The sequence below is a fragment of the Lontra canadensis genome, unplaced genomic scaffold (genome assembly GCF_010015895.1).
Source record: "Lontra canadensis isolate GAN:19392208 unplaced genomic scaffold, GSC_riverotter_1.0 scaffold12, whole genome shotgun sequence".
In the NCBI taxonomy this organism is placed as follows: domain Eukaryota; kingdom Metazoa; phylum Chordata; class Mammalia; order Carnivora; family Mustelidae; genus Lontra; species Lontra canadensis.
Genome location: NW_022631006.1, coordinates 11214391 through 11233578, shown reverse-complemented (window position 1 = coordinate 11233578; position 19188 = coordinate 11214391).

The following is a 19188-nucleotide window of genomic DNA, read 5'->3' as shown; positions in this document are numbered from 1 at the left end:
TATACTTTAACATTAAGAAAAGAGAAAAATGTTCTATCACAATACAATTACTGACTTCTTCCTGCATGTTTTTAGACTTACAGATGAATAATGTACATTTTTTGGCAGACTGCTGAAGAATTTTAAATTGAATGCAAAAGCATGATGTCTTCTGTCGTTCCCTACCCCCTCTTTCTGAGTGGTAGAGAAGATCTCCAGTAAACAAGTAAAGTCCTTTGGTAAAGTCACTGATCTCAGAATTCCCCAGAAGCACCAAAAACTTTGATTTCCAGGAATTGCTTAGGTACAGCAACTTCACTCAACCTTGGGCAACTGTGTCTTAACCATTCTTATAAGAGGGTGGGCATTTAATAGTTGTTGGTTGCTTATGGTTTCCAGCCAGATTTTTAAAAATTATTTGAGGGGTGCCTGGATGGCTCAGATGGTTGGGCATCTGCCTTTGGCTCAGGTCATGATCCGGTGGTCCTGGGATCGAGCCCCGCATCTGGCTACCTGCTCGGCCAGGGAGTCTGCTTCTCCCTCTCTCTCCCCATTGTCCCCCCTGCTGGTACTCTCTCGGTCTCTCTGTCAGATAAATAAATAAAATCTTTTTAAAAAAAAATTTTAAAAAAATTATTTGAACAGATAATCCATCCACTAATACAGAAAACTTTTTAAATGTCACCACTGTCGCGGGACGCCTGGGTGGCTCAGTTGGTTAAGCAGCTGCCTTCGGCTCAGGTCATGATCCCAGCGTCCTGGGATCGAGTCCCACATCGGGCTCCTTGCTCGGCGGGGAGCCTGCTTCTCTCTCTGCCTCTGCCTGCCTCTCTGTCTGCCTGTGCTCGCTCTCTTTCCCTCTCTCTCTGACAAATAAATAAATAAAATCTTAAAAAAAAAAAATATTAAATGTCACCACTGTCGGGCGCCTGGGTGGCTCAGTTGGTTGAGCGGCTGCCTTCAGCTCAGGTCGTGATCCCGGAGTCCTGGGATCGAGTCCCGCATCGGGCTCCCAACTCCACGGGGAGTCTGCTTCTCCCTCTCACCTTCTCCTCACTCATGCTCTCTCTCACTGTCTCTCTCTCAAATAAATAAATAAAATCTTTAAAAAAAATAAAAAAATAAAAAAATTTAAAAAAATAAATGTCACCACTGTCTTCCATTCATCTATTTCCAACCCCCGAGGTAAACTCTACTCTTACTTTCTTGTGTATTCTTCCAGAATTTTTTTCATCCCTATACATGTAAGAAAGAATATTCTTATTTTTCCCAATTTTTATAGAAAAGGGAGAATGCCACGTTTATTTTCCTGCACTCTACAGTTAAGACATCTTAGATTTTTTCATATCGATGCATAGGATACATCATTTTCTTCTTACCCTGCGGACTGTTTAACCAGTCATCATCCAATTGAGAGACATTGAATTTCTAAATTTTATTCTAATTAGTGCTTGGGTAAATATCTTTGTACACACACCTTTTCTTGAATATTCAAGTATGTCTCATTTCCATTCTCAGAGTGGAATTGTTCTGCTAAAGGGCATATATGTACATTTAATTTTGATCGGATCTGCCCCGTTGCCTTCCCTGTACCGGATGTTTCTCCACAGCATTGTCAGTATCTTAGAGTGTTAGCAAATTTGGGGGATTTTTCCCTGCCAACTTTTGAAGGGCAGATTATTTCAAATCCTACCTGGTATTTTCAGGACCAACAACAAAATCATTCGGTTCAATTGGGGGAACTGGGTTTTGGTTTACAGGATTTCTTCAGGATACCGAAATTCTTTGCTGCAGCTCCTGCAGAGACACACATAACTAGTAAAAACATGATTGCTTATGCAGTCACAGCAGCCAGCAAACCTGGAGAAGGGCCAAGGATGACTACAAACAGCTCCGTCCACATTTTTTTTTTTTTTTGGCAAATTTGCAAGCTTTGCAGGATTTAAAAAGATCCTTTCCTTCAGCTTTTGTTTGATATACAGAGAACCTAGGAAGAGAGGAAAAAATCATTCATTTCATGACAAACTTACCCTGATAAGAGCTAAAAGTGTTTTTTACTTACTTTTGCTTTGGTGCTAAGGTGGCACATGGAGGGTGAATGTAAGAATATTGGGCTATTGGTTCCACCTACCCTGAGGGGTTATATTAGGGTGTGAAGAAAGATTTCCAGGAATGATGATCTCAGATCCTTAGAGCCAAAGTAACTTAAGGAAAGGAAAAGAGTTAAGATGTAGCATGCTAGCTGACTAACTTTTCGAACTTCGTAATCATTTTATAAATGTGTCGGTTTGTTATGGACTGAATATGTCCCCCAAAATCCATGTCCCCTAACCCCTAACGTGTTGGTATTTGGAGATTGTGCCTTTGGGAGGTAATTAGGGTTAAATTAGGTCCTGAGAGTTGAGTTCTCATGATAGAATTAGTAACCTTACAAGAAGAGGAAGAGAGAAAGATCGCAGCTTGGGCACAAGGAAAGGCCATGTGCGGCCACAGTGAGGAGGCCAGGAAGAGAACCCTCACCAAATTAGCTAGCACCTTGATCTTGGATTTGCCAGCCTCTATAACTATGAGGAACAAATTTATGCTGTTTAAACCGCCCAGTCTGTTGTAGTTTGTTATGGCAGCCCAACTTGGGAAAGAACGTTATCTCTGGTTTTCCGCAGATTTATAAAGTTTCGTTGAAAAAAATTGTCCTATTAATAGTGTTTTGTCTTTCTTCGAATTATTGACAACCAGCATATTGTTTGTGTACTTCCTGCACAATTTACAAACAGTGACACCTTCAGGCAAGGCAAGTAACTGTAGGGAAATCCTTCAATTTAGTATCCCTAAATTTTAATTTGCATCTCAGGAGTGGCTTGGCATTTGAAATATTTTTGTCTCTTGGGTTGAAATAAGAGGTATATAGTGCAGATGTAAATTCATTCACTTAATGGGCTTTACGTGTTGCACACTGGTGATTGGATATTTGATGGTACCCAAGAATCAGATTACTTTTGTTTTGTTATGATTAGTGTTATGATTAAGTTTTTTGAAGAATCTCGTAGAGGAACATTGAAATTTAAGAGGAAATGTGTTATCTGGGCTTTCAAAATAATCTGGAGTTGCAACAGGGTACGAATTGTTGGCAGTTTCAAGGAAACAAGTAGTCAAAGGATGATAATTAAGCTGGATACATGGAGGTTCTTTATATTCTACTTTTGTATATGTTTTGTACTAAAAAGATTATTAAAAAATTTTGATTGCATATAACTAGTGACTGCAATTATGCTTTCATTTTCTTACCTTCTCTTATTCTGGGTGCTTCTGATGATATCTGCTAAAATTAACATTAAAGAAACTTCAGCTTACCAAGCATACAAATTAAAATGCTAGACATTAGTACACACTGGACTTCATTTACCATGCATTTATTTAGTAACTATTAAGTGCATTCCAGTAGATTTTTCTCATTTAATCTCTGCAAAGATAGGTGCTATCCCATGTCCATAATTGCTAAAATATAGAAAGAGCCCTGATGTCCATTGACAGATGAATGGATAAAGAAGATGTAGTGTGTGTGTGTGTATTATTATTATTATTTACTATTCTTACTTGCTAGATTAGCCATCAAAAAATGAAATCTTGCTATTTGCAACAACATGGATGGAACTAGAGGGTATTACGCTAAGCAAAATAGGTCAGAGAAAGACAAATACCATATGATTTTACTCATGCGAAATTTAAGAAATGAACATAGGGGAAGGGGAAATGAGAGGAAAACAGGGGGCAAACCATAAAAGACTGTTAACTATAGGGAACAAACAGGGTTGCTGGAGGGGAGGGTGGGGGGATAGAGTAACTGGGTGATGGGCATTAAGGAGGGCACTTGAAGTAATGAGAACTGGGTGTTGTAGGCAATGGATCAGTCACCAAATTCTACCTCTGAAACTAATAACACAGTACATTTAAGTTGAATTTAAATTAAATTTTTAAAGAAAGATAGGTGCTATCTCCACTTTACAAATGAGAAAATACAGGCTTTAGTGATGTACGGGTAGAAAATAGAAGAATTCGGATATTTTTCCCCAGTTGGTCTACCTCCCAAAATTCATATTTTATTTCCTCTCTGCCATACTGCTTTTCAGACGTGACTGACTACCTTTCTTCCATGCTATTTTCCTTTTAAGAGTGAAAGTGTGGGACAGCAGGTAGACAAACTTATGTGAAAATGTGAAAGATTTCTGGGATCTCTGTCCTCTCCTTTCCTGTTAAGGCAACTAGAGTCCCAATGTAGGAGTTAAGGGTATGCTACACCTTGAGGAAACCATAGGACACTAAGCTGATAAAATTCTAGACCTAACTCACCAATCATTGGTTCTTCAAGAATTCATTTGACCATTACTACATATATTTGCATTGGTCACTGTTCAAAATACTGAACTGATAGTCTCATCTCACTTTCAGAACATAAATTAAGAGCTCAACCTTGAGAGCTTTATGCTAACCTTGAGGACATTACACTGAGTAAAATAAGTCAGACAAGAAAGGCAAGTACTATATGATCTCACATATATCAAATCTAAAAAACCAAACTCATGAGAAGAGATTGGTGGTTGCCGGGGTTGGAGTGGAGAGGAGGCAGGGGAATGGGTGAATATTGTCAAAGGACACAAACTTCTAGTTACAAGAATGAATAATTTCGGTGGTCTAATGTATAGCCTGATGGCTATAAATAATCTATGGTTGAAACTTACTAGAAGAGTAGATCTTAAAAGTTCTCACCACAAATAAAAAAAAAATGTACGGTGATGGAGGTGTTTGTTAACTATCCTTATTGTAGTAATCATTTCGCAGTGCAAATGTGTATCAAATCATTGTGTTGTAGATCTTATGCAGTATTATATATCAGTTATATCAAAAAAAGCTGAGGGGATAGGGGTGGGGCTCAATCCTGACATATTTAACCCTGTCTTCCTTCCCTTCTGCATCCCACTCTCAGCTACATCCCTTTAATTACAAGACATGCCTAAGCACCTCAGAAATGGAGTAAGTGCAAGGTAGAAATATCACCCAGCTAACACTGAGCAGCCCACCCAGTCCTTTCTCTTCCTAAGGACATGCCAAGTTTGCAATCTCAGGGTGCTTGGGACAATCCCTAACTCCCAAGCTGGTTGTAACAATGGAGATTTTTAAATACTTAGGTACAGGGGTGCCTGGGTGGCTCAGTTGGTTAAGCGGCCAACTCTTGACTTTGGCTCAGGTCCTGATCTAAGGGTCCTGGGATTGAGCCCTGCTCAGCGGGAGTCTGCTTGAGGATTTTCTCTCTCCCTCTCCCTCTGCTCCTCCTCCTGCTTGCACTCTTTCTGTCTGTCTCTAAAATGGGTAAATAAATCTTTTTTTTTTTTTTAAGATGCTTTAGGGGGCACCTGGGTGTCTCAGTGGGTTAAGCCTCTGCCTTCGGCTCAGGTCACGATCTCAGGGTCCTGGGATTGAGCCCTGCATCGGGCTCTCTGCTTGGTGGGGAGCCTGCTCGCCCCCCTCTTTCTGTCCAATAAATAAATAAAATCTTTTTTTAAAAAAATCTTAAAAAAAAAAATGCTTTAGTATGGCAGACCTTAACAAAAGTCCCACCTTGAAGTGTGTGGAGGAAGGAGACCAGGTTTTATAGGCACTGATGGTTAAAGCAAGACTGGAATCCAAGAAAAGGGTCTGTCTATTCATTGAGGCCTTATGTGGGAATTGGATATTTATATTCCCCCTCACCCATCTATCCCCTCAAATAAAAAGTACCATACTTAGGTAAGTCTAGATTCAACTATGCTTAGAAAAATTCCTTGCTGACTAACCCACAAAGTAGTTCATAGGAGATAGACTTGCAGCTCCATGGTATACTTTCCCAGGCCCTGGATTGCTGCATCTCCAGGCCAGGGAAAGATAAAATGACTGAACTGATAACAGCACAAACTCCACACTTGACGAGGCAAAAACACTAGATCGCTGGAGAATTTATATCATGTTTGATTATTTAAAAAAAAAAAAAGATTTAATACTTGATCCCAAAGAGAAAACTAGGAAATGAGAAACTGAGTTTCGGGTTTGAGCAAGAGAATACCTGTGGAGTACTTAAGGTCATGAATTTTATTTATTTATTTATTTATTTATTATTTTTTTATTCTTTTTTAAAGATTTTATTTATTTATTTGACAGAGATCACAAGTAGGTAGAGAGGCAGGAAGAGAGAGAGGGGAAAGCAGGCTCCCCGCAGAGCAGAGAACCCATGTGGGGCTCCATCCCAGGACCCTGGGATCATGACCTGAGCCGAAGGCAGAGGCTTAACCCGCTGAGCCACCCAGGTGCCCCAAGGTCATGAATTTTAAAATGCTACTGTCCAACCCTCTGAGGAGGCTTTCAGTAGGATGGAAAGCTGAGAGCTCCCTTCTTCCCTTTGGCTAACCCAAACCCTTCCCCCACCCAGCAGCAACAATAGGTGGGGTGATATGTTATTTAGTAAAATGGTGAAGCCCGAAGTTTTGGTTTCAATTTAGATTTTTGTACTAAAAACTGATTTGTTCTCTGCCAACTGCACACATTTCAACTGCATACAGGACCTAGAAGAAGGAACTTGAGGATCCCACTTCCCTTTAAACTCTTCAGATGAAACTCATTTTGCTTTCCCCCTCCCCAACTTCTTTAACAAGGTACCACCCTTCTCCAGAAGTCCAGGCTCAAAACGTTCTTTATTTTTCTTTAGTTTTTCTTTCATAATCATAAATCTAATGCTAGAATTCAGCTAGACTTGAAGGGGAATAAGAAAAATATGGGACACCCAAAGAAATGCAGTGAGAGCACAAAGGTTATAGGATGTAATGTACAGGTGGGGGTGGGGAGGTGTTCTCCTGAGTTCAGAAGGAATGGATTGGAGGTCAACGTAAAACACAAGTCAAATTCATTGGAGTTGTCCAAAGTCAATAATAGTGAGCCGCTCGGTGGTCCTGCCATTCCTGGACCCAAGCACTCCGCAGCTTCCACAATATTCATCCCTTCTTCCACTTTGCCAAAGATCCTATTTGCCATCCAACCACTCAGTCTTGGCAGCGTACCTGAGGATCTGGAAACCATTTGTGTTGGGTCCAGCATTTGCCATGGACAAGGTGCCAGGACCCGTACGCTTCAGGATGAAATTTATCATCAAATCTCTCCCCTCAGGTGAACTTCTCCCCAGTGCCGTTGTGGTGTATGAAGTCACCACCCTGGCACATGAGCACCAGAATAGTTCTGTGAAAGCAGAAACATTTATAACCAGATCCTTTCTTTTCAGTGCTCAGAGCATGAAAGTTTTCTGCTGTCTTTGAAACTTGGTCTACAAACAAGCTCAATGGAGACGTAGCCCAGGGGCTTGCCATAAACAGTAATGTCGAGTAGAACATGGTGGGGTCGACTCTGGGCAGCATGGGCATCTACAAAGCCAAACTTTATTAATTCCTCAGTCTAGATTGCTTGTTGTCCCTGGAAAGAAATCACTTTTGTATTTATACATTTATCCCCACAGATAAGGACTTCATCCTAATAAGACTTTATCTCTTTTCTTTCAGATTACTGAATCTTGTTGCCCTCTGAATTTAACCTTTCCTACCCAGTCCTAGCCTATTCTGTCTCACTACCAGTATGATCATCCTCAAATATTGCTTTCGTCTTGATACTCCTCTGAGCATTACCCTACAGAGTATCTAGGAGGACATCTAGGCTCATCTGGCCCCATCTGGCCCTAGGCTTGGGCAGGTCTGCCATTAAGTATGAAGTATGATAGAATGTGAAAAACACCTGACATAATTCCTGGCACATAGAAGACACGAATTAGCTTCTTTCCCCCTCCTCTTACCAGGTTATTACCCCAAAACTAGCAATGGTCATATCTGCCTCATGGATTATTCTCCCTCTAAAAAATGTATTCACTCTATAATTTTCTGACTCTCCAAATCTAGCAAATGAACAAATTCAAATTCTGCCTTCAAATTTTAACACAGTCTTCAAGGGCAGAAGATTAGGAACAAATAGAAACCATACTTTGTTCTTGGCTAAGAAATTGAACATCATAAAAATATTTTTTCTATATTTAACCTGTCAAAATACTAACAAGGCTTTTGGGAAGCAAAGGAAATGGGTGGAAGGGAGCTAGCCAAGCTGATTCTCAAGCTCATACACGAGAAATACACATGTAGAAATGGCAGAGAGGGGTGCCTGGGTGGCTCAGTTGGTTAAGCTGCTGACTTTGGTTTGGGTCATGATCTCAGGGTCCTGGGATCGAGCCCACATCAGGTTCTGCATTTAGCAGGGAGTCTGCCTGTCCCTTGCCCTCTACCCCTGTCCCTCCCCCAACTTGTGGGTGCACTCTCTTTCTCTCTCTTTCTCTCTCAAATAAATGAATAAAATATTTTTTAATGGCCAGAAAGCCCTGGCAAAGAATAGTGGTAAGGAGACTGGCATCTGCTAGATATTAGATATTAAAGCCTCAATAAGGGCACTAATCTGCCCTCATAATTTAAACACCTCTCAGAGGACCCTCCAGATACCTACACTTTGGGGATTAGGTTTCAACATGAATTTGGGGGAAATATTTACAGTGTATAGCCCTATTGATTGGGGGGAAAACCTATAAGCACTGATAGGGAAACATCTCCAACTCCATATAAACTTAATATATCATTAAGTTTAAGGCACCTGGGTGGCTCGGTTGGGCATCTGCCTTCAGCACAGTTCATGACCCTGGGACCCTGGGATCCAGCCCCACGTCAGGCTCCCTGCTCGGTGGGGAGCCTACTTCTCCCTCTACGCCTCCCCCTGTTTGTGCTCTCCTACTCTCTCTCTGTCAAATAAATAAAATATTTAAAAATATATATCACTGGGCGCCTGGGTGGCTCAGTGGGTTAAGCTGCTGCCTTCGGCTCAGGTCATGATCTCAGGGTCCTGGGATTGAGTACCGCATGGGGCTCTCTGCTCAGCAGGGAGCCTGCTTCCCACTCTCTCTCTCTCTGCCTGCCTCTCTGCCTACTTGTGATCTCTGTTAAATAAATAAATTATATAAATATATATATATATATATATATATATATATATATATCTCATTAAGTTGTTGTTGTTGTTTTTTTAAAGAGAGCATAAAGCTCTCATAAAGAGTGGTAGGCAGGGGCACCCGGGTGGCTCAGTGGGTTAAAGCCTCTGCCTTCAGCTCGGGTCATGATCTCAGGGTCCTGGGATCGAGTCCCGCATTGGGCTCTCTGCTCAGTAGGGAGCCTGCTTCCTCCTCTCTCTCTGCCTGCCTCTCTGCCTACTTGTGTTCTCTGTCTGTCAAATAAATAAATAAAATCTTTAAAAAAAAAAAAGAGTGGTAGGCAAAGGGAGAAGCAGCCTCTGCGCTGAGCAGGAAGCCTGATGCGGGACTAAAAACCCAGGACCCTGGGATCAGGACTGGAGCCAAAGACAGATGGTTAAGCAACTGAGCCACCCAGGCATCCCTATATCATTAAGTTCAGGAAAGTGCATAACTGTATATAGTACACTACTTTAAGAAGGGAGGAGATAGAAATATGTATTTGTTTTTATTTATATTTTGAAAACCCTCAAAGGATCCCTGAGATGATGATAAAACTGGTTAGCCATAAAGGTTAGCGCCTTGGACAGTGATGGGAGCAGAACTTTTCAATGTATTTATTGACAATTGTTTTTCTTTAACCATATAAATGCATTTCCTTTAAAAAGGGAATGGGGAGTCCCCAACTATAAGTAGAAACATAAAAATTAGGAGTCGGGAAGGCCTTCAGCAATCACCTAAAAGTCTCCTCATTGTAAAAGTGAGAAAAGGAAGGAATATAAGGGGGAAGTGTTCCGCATGAGATGACATCGCTAGTTTATGAGGGAACTAGAATATAGTTCCCTTGAGCACTTTTCCTTCTCTGTCTCTTTCTTTCTCTTCAATCTCTTGATAGATGCCATCTATTCTAACCCTTGCTGATCTCCCTTTTTACCAACTCATTGATGTCTTGCCTTGTTTTCTGATTATTTCATGTATAATGTTTACATCTTCAAAGTATTTCTTTATATCTCCTACAGCGCTTCGCACAGTGGCCCATAATTGCTTTGTTCATTTGTTCAACAATATATCAAATGCTCACTAAATGCCAGGCACGGTGCTGGGTTTCATGAATGCCTGTCTGTGGATGAGAATACTGGAAGTGGAAGCAGAAGTTTTAATCATTCTTCTAAACATTGACTATGTGGGGCACCTGGGTGGCTCAGTCAGTTAAGCACAGGGTCCGGGGGTTGAGCCCTGTGTGGGGCTCGCTTGCTTCTCCTTCTCCTCCCTGTTTGTGCTCTCTTGTGCTCTCTGTTGCTATCTTGTCTCTCTCTCTCTTTCTCAAATAAATAAGATCTTAAAAATAAATAAGAATAAACATGGAGCATAAAGCAATAAAGCCTCTAATTCATTCACCTAAAGCCATATTTAAATTTACTTTCTTAACTTTTTCTTGGGGTAAGGCCTAAGCAGGGGTAACATACACCCTGCAGCTCATTTATAGATGTTAGGTGGACAAGACTACTGATCATCAAGCCCAGTTCTAGGTAAACTGGGTGCTGTTGGCCTGCCTGCTCCTAATAACTCCTAGATAACCCTTCTATGGTAATTCTGGAGATGGGATCACTCTGGGTCTTCAGGAACCTTCTAGAAAATACTCTTCCCTGGCACCCTGTCTCCTACTTCTATCAACAGACTGCCCCATGCCAGAGTGTTAGTGTGTGGAAGGCAGGAACCATTTGTTTCTTTGTATTCCTAGTACCTGCTACAGTCCCCAGCACATTTAATGTTAACTGAACTGAACCAAACATGTCTAGGACCATGCACACACTACATTTAAGTTCCAAATGTGTCCCCTCTGATGTGTTTCCCACCAGAGTGAGTTTCACCTGATTTCCCAACTGTTCTAATGTTTCTGATTCCCAATTATAAATCCGATAACCTCCATTTCCTTTTCCCACAACCATAACTACCATCTTGCCTCTATCCCTTCTGGGAATGTTCCCATACTCGAACACTAAGCCTACCGGGAAGCAGGTATTTCCCTGGTTCTCAAGATAAAATTTGGCAAGTTTATTTGTGTTTCGCAGGATTTCCTCAACAAAAGGTTTGATACAAGCCTGACCCTTGTTCCTGACAGGTTATGCTCCCCGTTGGTTAAAGGGTTCCTCCAGAAACCTGAGTGTATTGCATGCTGAGTTGGAAAAGAACTTACACCCAAGTGTTTCACGTGCCTTAGTGTCTCACATGCCTACTTTCAAATCCTAGTTCTGTCACTTATCAGCTCCATGATATTGAATTAAGTCCCTAAAGCAGTTTTGAGTCTTGTTTTCCTTATTTATAAATTCAGAAGAATCGTGCTGATCTCATAATGTCGCTGTAGTGATTGAGATAAATACGTGAAAATCTCTGGCATATAATTACTGTTCCAGACATATCCCCCTTCTTTTCCACAAAGTGGTTTACAAATTAATGAAAAAACAAATGAGTGGCTTTCCCAAGCAGCAACACTCATTTATAGAAACCTGCACTACCTGTTTCTGAAGACAGGGGCAAATCGGGTCTCTTAGTAGCTTGCCTTGTCCTGTCTTTAACATTCTGCTCTTCGGGTGTGTCATAGTATGTCCTGATCGAAAGCCAAGTCTTGTTGTGCCAATGATGGAGGTGTGTAAGGAATATGACAAGACAGAGTCTCTGGCCCTTTGATGATAACAATCTATCAGAGAATATAAGCTACATACATAGATAACAATTACACAGGGTAGAAATTGATGATATGACATAAAAAAGATGTATATTTTAAAATGCTATATCAGATTAATAAGGAAAAATTACACCTAAAGAAGATAAAAAATGGTTTTACTTAATTCAATCAATAGATATTGATCATAGATATCTGTGCGAAGTATTAGGTAAGACACTGGGGATGCAAAGATTAAGATTATACTTGCTTATGATAGGAATGCCTGGGTGGCTCAGTTGGTTAAGCAGCTGCCTTCGGCTCCGGTCATGATCCCAGGGTCCTGGGACTGAGTTCCACGTTGGGCTCCCTGCTCAATGAGGAGCCTGCTTTTCCCTCTTCCTCTGTCTGCTGCTCCACCTGCTTGAGGGGAAAAAAAAAGATGTTATCCCACTATCTTCTCACTTGCTTTGCTTCCAACAAGAAGACTGTTGTTATCCTTGTCTTTGTTCCTTTGTATGGATTGTGTCTTTTTTCCTCTGGCTACCCCTAAGATTTTCCTTTTAATACATGCTTAAACAGTTTTATTGTGATATGGCTTACTGTCATTTTCTTCATGGTTCCTGTGCTTGGGTTTTGTTGAACTTGATGGAGATAAAGATTTATAGTTTTCTTGAAATCTTGGAAAGAGAGCTGTTTCCACAGACTGGTAGAAACAATAGATAACATGGTACAAGTGTTAAGGGGAAAAGGGAAGTGAGAAAACAGTGGCAGCAAATGTGACTGCTTTTTGCAGACTTTGGCAAATGAAGGAAAAGCCTGAAGGAGGAGAGGGGTCAAGGGTTTCCAGTGTATGACATACTGGCGAGACTGAGTTTGTAGATGAAAAGGGAAAACAGAGCAGAGTGGAAACTGAAGGGCAAAGAGGAGAGGCTAAGTGATGGAGCAGGGTCATAGGATGAGAGATATTCGTGGAGGAAAAGATATGAAATACCTCCGTGACAAGAATTTCCAGGCATAAGAGATAAAAGATCTCAAATCCTACCTCAGATGATCTCAAGGTTTTTTTTTTTTCCTTACTGTGTGGAAAATCTCACCCTGTTTTATTTTTTTCCCAGTCCCTTGGCAATTAAACTAATTTCTGACTAGCTTGCAACATGGCCTAGTTAGTAAGAGACACTTTGCTGAAGTAGAGTGGGAGTTGCGTAATTGCTTTCCCCAGTATTCCTGCTGCAGAGAGCTGCTTGTTCAACTACTTCAGATTTGATATCACAGTACTCTGTGACTGGGTCTTCAGAAATAGCTCTTCAGTTTGGATAGATGTTGATTTTCATAACTTTCCCAACTCAGACATTTTAAAAGTCAGGAATAAAACAATAAGTCCTCAAGAAGAAAACATACAAGAATAGCTTCTTGACCGAAGATTTTTTAAATAGGACATAAAAAATACTAACTATAAAAGGGGGTGGGGAATGTAATATATTGAACTATTGAACAATTACAAATTTTTTATCAAAAGAAAACCAATAAGACCAAAAAAAAGATGAGATGGGGGAAAAAAGATGTTTTCAGTATGTAAATAAAAAGGAATCATAGCCAGAATATATAAAGAATTTCTACAAGTCAATAAGAAAAAGCTCAATCATAAAATGAGCAAAGAATTTGAATTGGCATTTCATAAAAGAGACTATTCAAAGAACCAATAAACATCCTAAAAGATACTCAATTTCATTAGTCGTCAAAGAAATGTACATTCAAACCACAAGATATTTTAGCCATCAAAATGGCTAAAATGAAAACAGAAGTTATCAAGTGTTGACAAGTATTTGGAGCAAATAAAACTCTCATACGTACCTGGTAAAAGTATAAATGGCTACAATACCTTGGAAAACTGGCTGTATCTCCTAAAGCTGAACAAATAACATATACTCTGTTACCCAGCAATTCCAATCCTAGGTACGTACCCACCAGAAACAATTGGATTCTACCCAAATGTCCTACAGTAGAAGAGATGAGTAAGTGTGGTAATATTCATGCAATGTAATATGATTCTACAAAGTGAATTGATGAGCAACTACACACAACAATATGGATGAATTATATAACATGATGAGCAAAAGAAGTCAGTGACTGAAGAGTTCATACTGTAGAATCCATTCGTATAAAGTTCAAAAATAAGCAAAGATAATCTATTCTGTTAGAAAAGAGGATCGTGAGGGGCTCCTGGGTGGCTCAGTCAGTTGAGCATCTGCCTTCAGCTCTGGTTGTGATCCTGGGGTCCTGGGATCAAGCTCCACATCAGGCTCCCTGCTGATCAGGGAGCCTCCTTCCCCCTCTCTCTCTGCCTGCCACTCCTCTTGCTTGTGCCCTCTATCTCTTTCTGTCAAATAAATAAAGAAAACCTTTAACAACAACAACCAAAAAGAGGATAGTGGAAATCCTTGGTATATGTAGTGTAGTAACTACAAAGGGAGGCAAGAGAGGTATCTGGGGTATAGTAACATTATCTTTCTTGATCTGGCAGTCGTTACACAGGTCCGTTCAACTTCTGAAAATTCATTGAGATGTACAGTAGTGATTTGTGCACTTTTCTGTATGCATGTTGTACCATAAGATTTTTTTTTTAAGTCAGAAGTTTGAAGTCTGTCATAACAGGTTTTCATAATAGGTTTGAATCAAGACAAGCTCACAATTATAATTTACCATTCTCCCTCTGATTTATCTATTTATTAAAAGTGTCGTTGCCTCTCATTAGTTTCTACCTTCCAAATCTCTTACTGCCTGGTTCCTCACATCCTGGAACTCGTTAGTGATTTCCACACAAGAGAATATTACAACAGGTTCTGTACTTTGTGGTCTTTGCTTTTGTGTGATAGAGCACAGGGTATCTCCCTTAAAATCCACACCACTTATGAAATTGCTTGGATAGCTAGTTGCATAATAACACCCATTTAGTTTGGAGTTCACACTCCAGCACTACTCTAATTAGAGACATCCACATTCGGTCAGTACCTTGGTGCTTTGCTGCCACATTCTAGTCCTCCAGGCTCCTTGAGGACATTTGGACATCACCATCAAGCTCAAGAGGATATAAAGATGGTGGAAGGAGGATTGAAGTCGGAATTCCTTGTTGTTGGCAGCATCCTTTTAAATAAATTATTCACCATTCAGGAGAGACAATTATACAAAAATACCTTCAATTGGACATCTGGGTACTAGAGAAAAAAAAGAAACAAAAAGTAAAACAAGGAGGCACCTGGGTGGCTCAGTGGGTTAAGACTCTGTGTTTGGCTCAGGTCATGGTCTCAGGGTCCTGGGATCGAGCCCCATGTTGGGCTCTCTGCTTGGCGGGGAGCCTGCTTCCCCCTCTCTCTCTGCCTGCCTCCCCGCCTACTTGTGATTTCTCTCTCTCTCTCTCTCTCTCTGTCAAATAAATAAATAAAATCTTTTTAAAAAATGAAACAAGAACTAAGATTTTAAGAGTAATGATAAGCTTAACATCATGAGAGTTTGATTTTCTAAACAGTACATTGCTGGTTCAGAAGGTATGCAAATTTTGATTGGTATTGTGTTTCACCCAAAATGTGATTTGGAGAGAATAGGCATTTTCAAGGCATGTAGGTGGTTGAGTCCGGTCGAGTGTCTGCCTTCAGCTCAGGTCAAGATCTAAGGATCCTGAGATCAAGCACTGCATTGGAATCTGCTCAGAGGGCAGTCTGCCTCTCTCTCTCCCTCTGCCCTTCACCCCTGCTTGTACTCTCTCTCTCACGCACTCTTTCTCTCAAATAAATAAATAGAAAATCTTTTTTAAAAATAAACATTTTAAATAACGTTCCATTCTCTAATCCAGCAACATGATATGTCTTTTCATTTATTCTCCTGTTCTTTCATGTAAAGTTTTAAAGATTCCTCATTTAGACCCTGCCTGTTTCTTATTAGGTTAATTCATTTCTAAGTAAACCTAAGTGAAGACTTTGAGGTTCTTGGAACTCTGTTCCCAAAGGAGTTTTTCCTTTTTCCTCTTTAAATTGTGCATCTCCTAGTACAATTCAGGAAGGAACAAACTCTTCTTACTCATATAACCTTAGATAAATCTGTATTTTTATTTTGACTGGGCCAAAGGCAAGAAAGGAACCCATGGTTGTGTTTTACCACTTTTGTGGGTGGGGTGAAAATATTAATATCTCCAATCAACTAATTTTCTCATTATTATTGCTCTTCTATAGCACCACCTTTATGTCCAAGAAACGGAGGTCTTTGCTGTGTGTTCCATGCAGCAGAAGGGTCCATATTCTCCCAACCAAAAAATATATATATATTAAAGAACCTCAAGTGCCTCTGACACTCAGAATCAGATGAAACCCGCAACAGCCAATCCCATAATTAAACTCATTTAGTTCCCAGGGAAGCATTTCACATCTCGTGCTCTGTCTCTGAAACAAAAAGCCAGTTTGTTCAGATGTCACAAAGCAGAGGTTCTCAAAACCCCTTCACACTTAAAAATCGAGGGCCTTAAAGAGCTTCTGTTTATGTAGATTACATCTATCGACATTCACTGAAATCTAAATTAAAACAAAAACAACAAAAAAAATGGGGGTGCCTGTATGGCTGAGTTGGTTAAGCATCTGACTCTTGATTTCCACTCAGGTCATGATTTCCGGGTGGTGGGATCAAGCCCCACGTCGGGCTCTGCACTCAGCATGGAGTCTGCTTATCCCTCTTCCTTTGCCCCTCCCCTTGCTCTCTCTCAAATAAATAAATAAAATCCTAAAAAATAAAATAAATGTTAAAAAGCTGAAAAAATAAATATTACATCATTTAGAAATAATAAACCCATTGCATGTTAATACAAATAATATATTTTAATGAAAAACAATTCTATTTTCCCAAACCAAAAAAAAGAGGGACATTGTTTTACATTTTTTGTGCAAACCTCCTCAATGTCTGTCTTAATACAAGACAAATGGATTCTCCTCTGCTTCTACATTCAGTTTGTTAGAATATCACACATCACACAGCCTCTGGACAATTCCACTGTACATTTGTTCAGAAAATGAAAGTGAAAGCGCTAATGGTGTCTTAACACTATTGTGAAAATACTTTTGACCTTATGGTCCCCCAAAACCAGAATTGAGACCCTCCTGGTATCCGAGACCACAATTTGAGAATCACTACCACATAGGGTTGGCAATTTCACATGGTTCAATCTAATATATGACTCCTCCCTCAAGATAGTCATTGCCAACAAATAAAAAAAATACGTACATCTCTTTAAATATGGCTTGCGTTGCTTCTTTAAAATTTCTTAAAAATTGCCTTTTTATACATTTAGTAGTGTCTGAGTAAGTACAACACATATATTCAACTTTTATTCAAAGAGATTTCTCAAATCAGAAAAATAGACCGGTAGAAAAGCGCTAAAGGTTAAATGATAAATGTGGGAAATTCAGGAAGAATGACGAATATACAAGTATAAAAACTGTTTTCACTTTGCCACTCTAAAAGAAACCCACACAAAGCAACACGGGGTACTATTTTTCAATACTCAAATTGAGGAAGTGTTGGAGTTTTGATTTTAAAAATATAAATCCATACATCTCATCATCACGTTTAATGTTAAGAAGGTTTTGGGAAAATGACCAAAAGCATGTCAGGGTATGAGCTGATTGAACCATACTGAAGGCAGTTTGGTGACAGGTATAAAACAAGCTTGAGATTTGCCAGGCCATGTGTCCCAGGAATTTCACTTCTGAAAATTTATTCTAAGAGGTTTAATCATGGATGTGCACTAATATTTATGTGACAAATCCAAAAGCGTATATATTTTTATATTTGGTGGTTTTTATCATACATAATATGCATAGGGCCGCATAGCCGAGGGAAAAGGAACCTTTTTCTGAATTATTCAAAAGCATCAGTTGGACTACTGAGAGCCCTACCAGAAGGACTGGAATTGTGATCAGTACACATTTTCTTCTGCCTACTCTGTATTTTCTGTATTTCCATCAATGAATAAATATTACTTTTGCAAAAGAAAAAAAAACAATTATTTTTTAAGTGTATCTTTTCACAAGCAGACAATTGATGGTAGTTGGAGCTAGGTGATGGGTACAGGTGTTCATTGTAATACTCTACTTTTTTGTGTTTGACATTTTCTATAATAAAAGTATCTTTTCCGACACACTTATAGACACAATATTTTATACAGCTTGCTCTGTCTTTAAATGAATCCATGTCTTTCACTATGATTGGCGCTTTGTTCTCAAGATCTCTAAAAGACTTAGTCCAATGCCTGAAGAGTCTCTAAAAGACTGATTTCAAAGTTATACAATAAATACAAGCCTCTGCTCATTTAACCTGGAATGTTTAAGCAAGATTAATAGAGACATTTCAGACTTGAGAATTGTACCTCAAGTACCTCAAATACCCACTTAAGATGTAAGACTGTGGGAGTTTTCAGTTTGCATAAGATCTTGCAACAGTTCTTGGTTGGTAAGTTCTGACCAGCAGCAGAAAACTTGTTTCAAAACTAGACACAGAAACTCTGTTTGCCCCCTTTTTTCCTTTCTTCAAGTAAATAAAATATTCCTTAAGTTGATAAGCTGTTTATGTGACAGTTATTAAAGGCTAAATTGTCACTTTTTTTTAAAGATTTTATTTATTTATTTGACAGACAGAGATCACAAGTAGGCAGAGAGGCAGGCAGAGAGAGAGAGAGGGAGAAGCAGGCTCCCTGCTGAGCAGAGAACCCGATGCAGGACTCGATCCCAGGACCCTGGGATCATGACCTGAGCCGAAGGCAGAGGCTTTAACCCACTGAGCCACCCAGGCACCCCTAAACTGTCACTTTTTGAAATGCTTGCTTGAGCTTCAGCTTTTCTACATTCATTGTCCCTCCTGCGCCAATCAATAGCTATGGGAATATTTCCCCTCTTACCAGATGTATTTATTTGCTCATCACTGTTCCATCTCTAACTAACTGAAGTTGTCCGTTTTAACTTGAATGAGAAGTTCCTTTTTGACCTTGACTCTTTCAATTTAAGAAAGACCAAGTCACATTTTTCTCTTAAGTCCTGGACCCATATATCCAACTTCTCTAAATATCTAATTCCATTTTGTAATTGGCTGGTCAGTTCTATCCACACATTCAATATTGAAACCTCTCCTCTCCTCTCCTCTCCCCAACCTGGTCCTCTTCTAGTGCCCCCATTTTTTAAAAAGATTTTATTATTTGTTAGAGAGGGTGAGCACAAGCAGGGGAAATGGGAGGCAGAGGGAGAAGCAGGCTCCCTGCTGATCGAGGATCCCAGTCTGGGGCTTGATCCCAGGACCTGGGATCACAACCTGAGCCTAAGGCAGAGGCTTAACTGACTGAGCCATCCAGGCATCCCCAGTGTCCCCATCTTAATAAATGTCTCCATCATCCACCCCATGGCACGAGTGAGAGTCTTCAGTATTATCACGTTTCCTTCCCTTT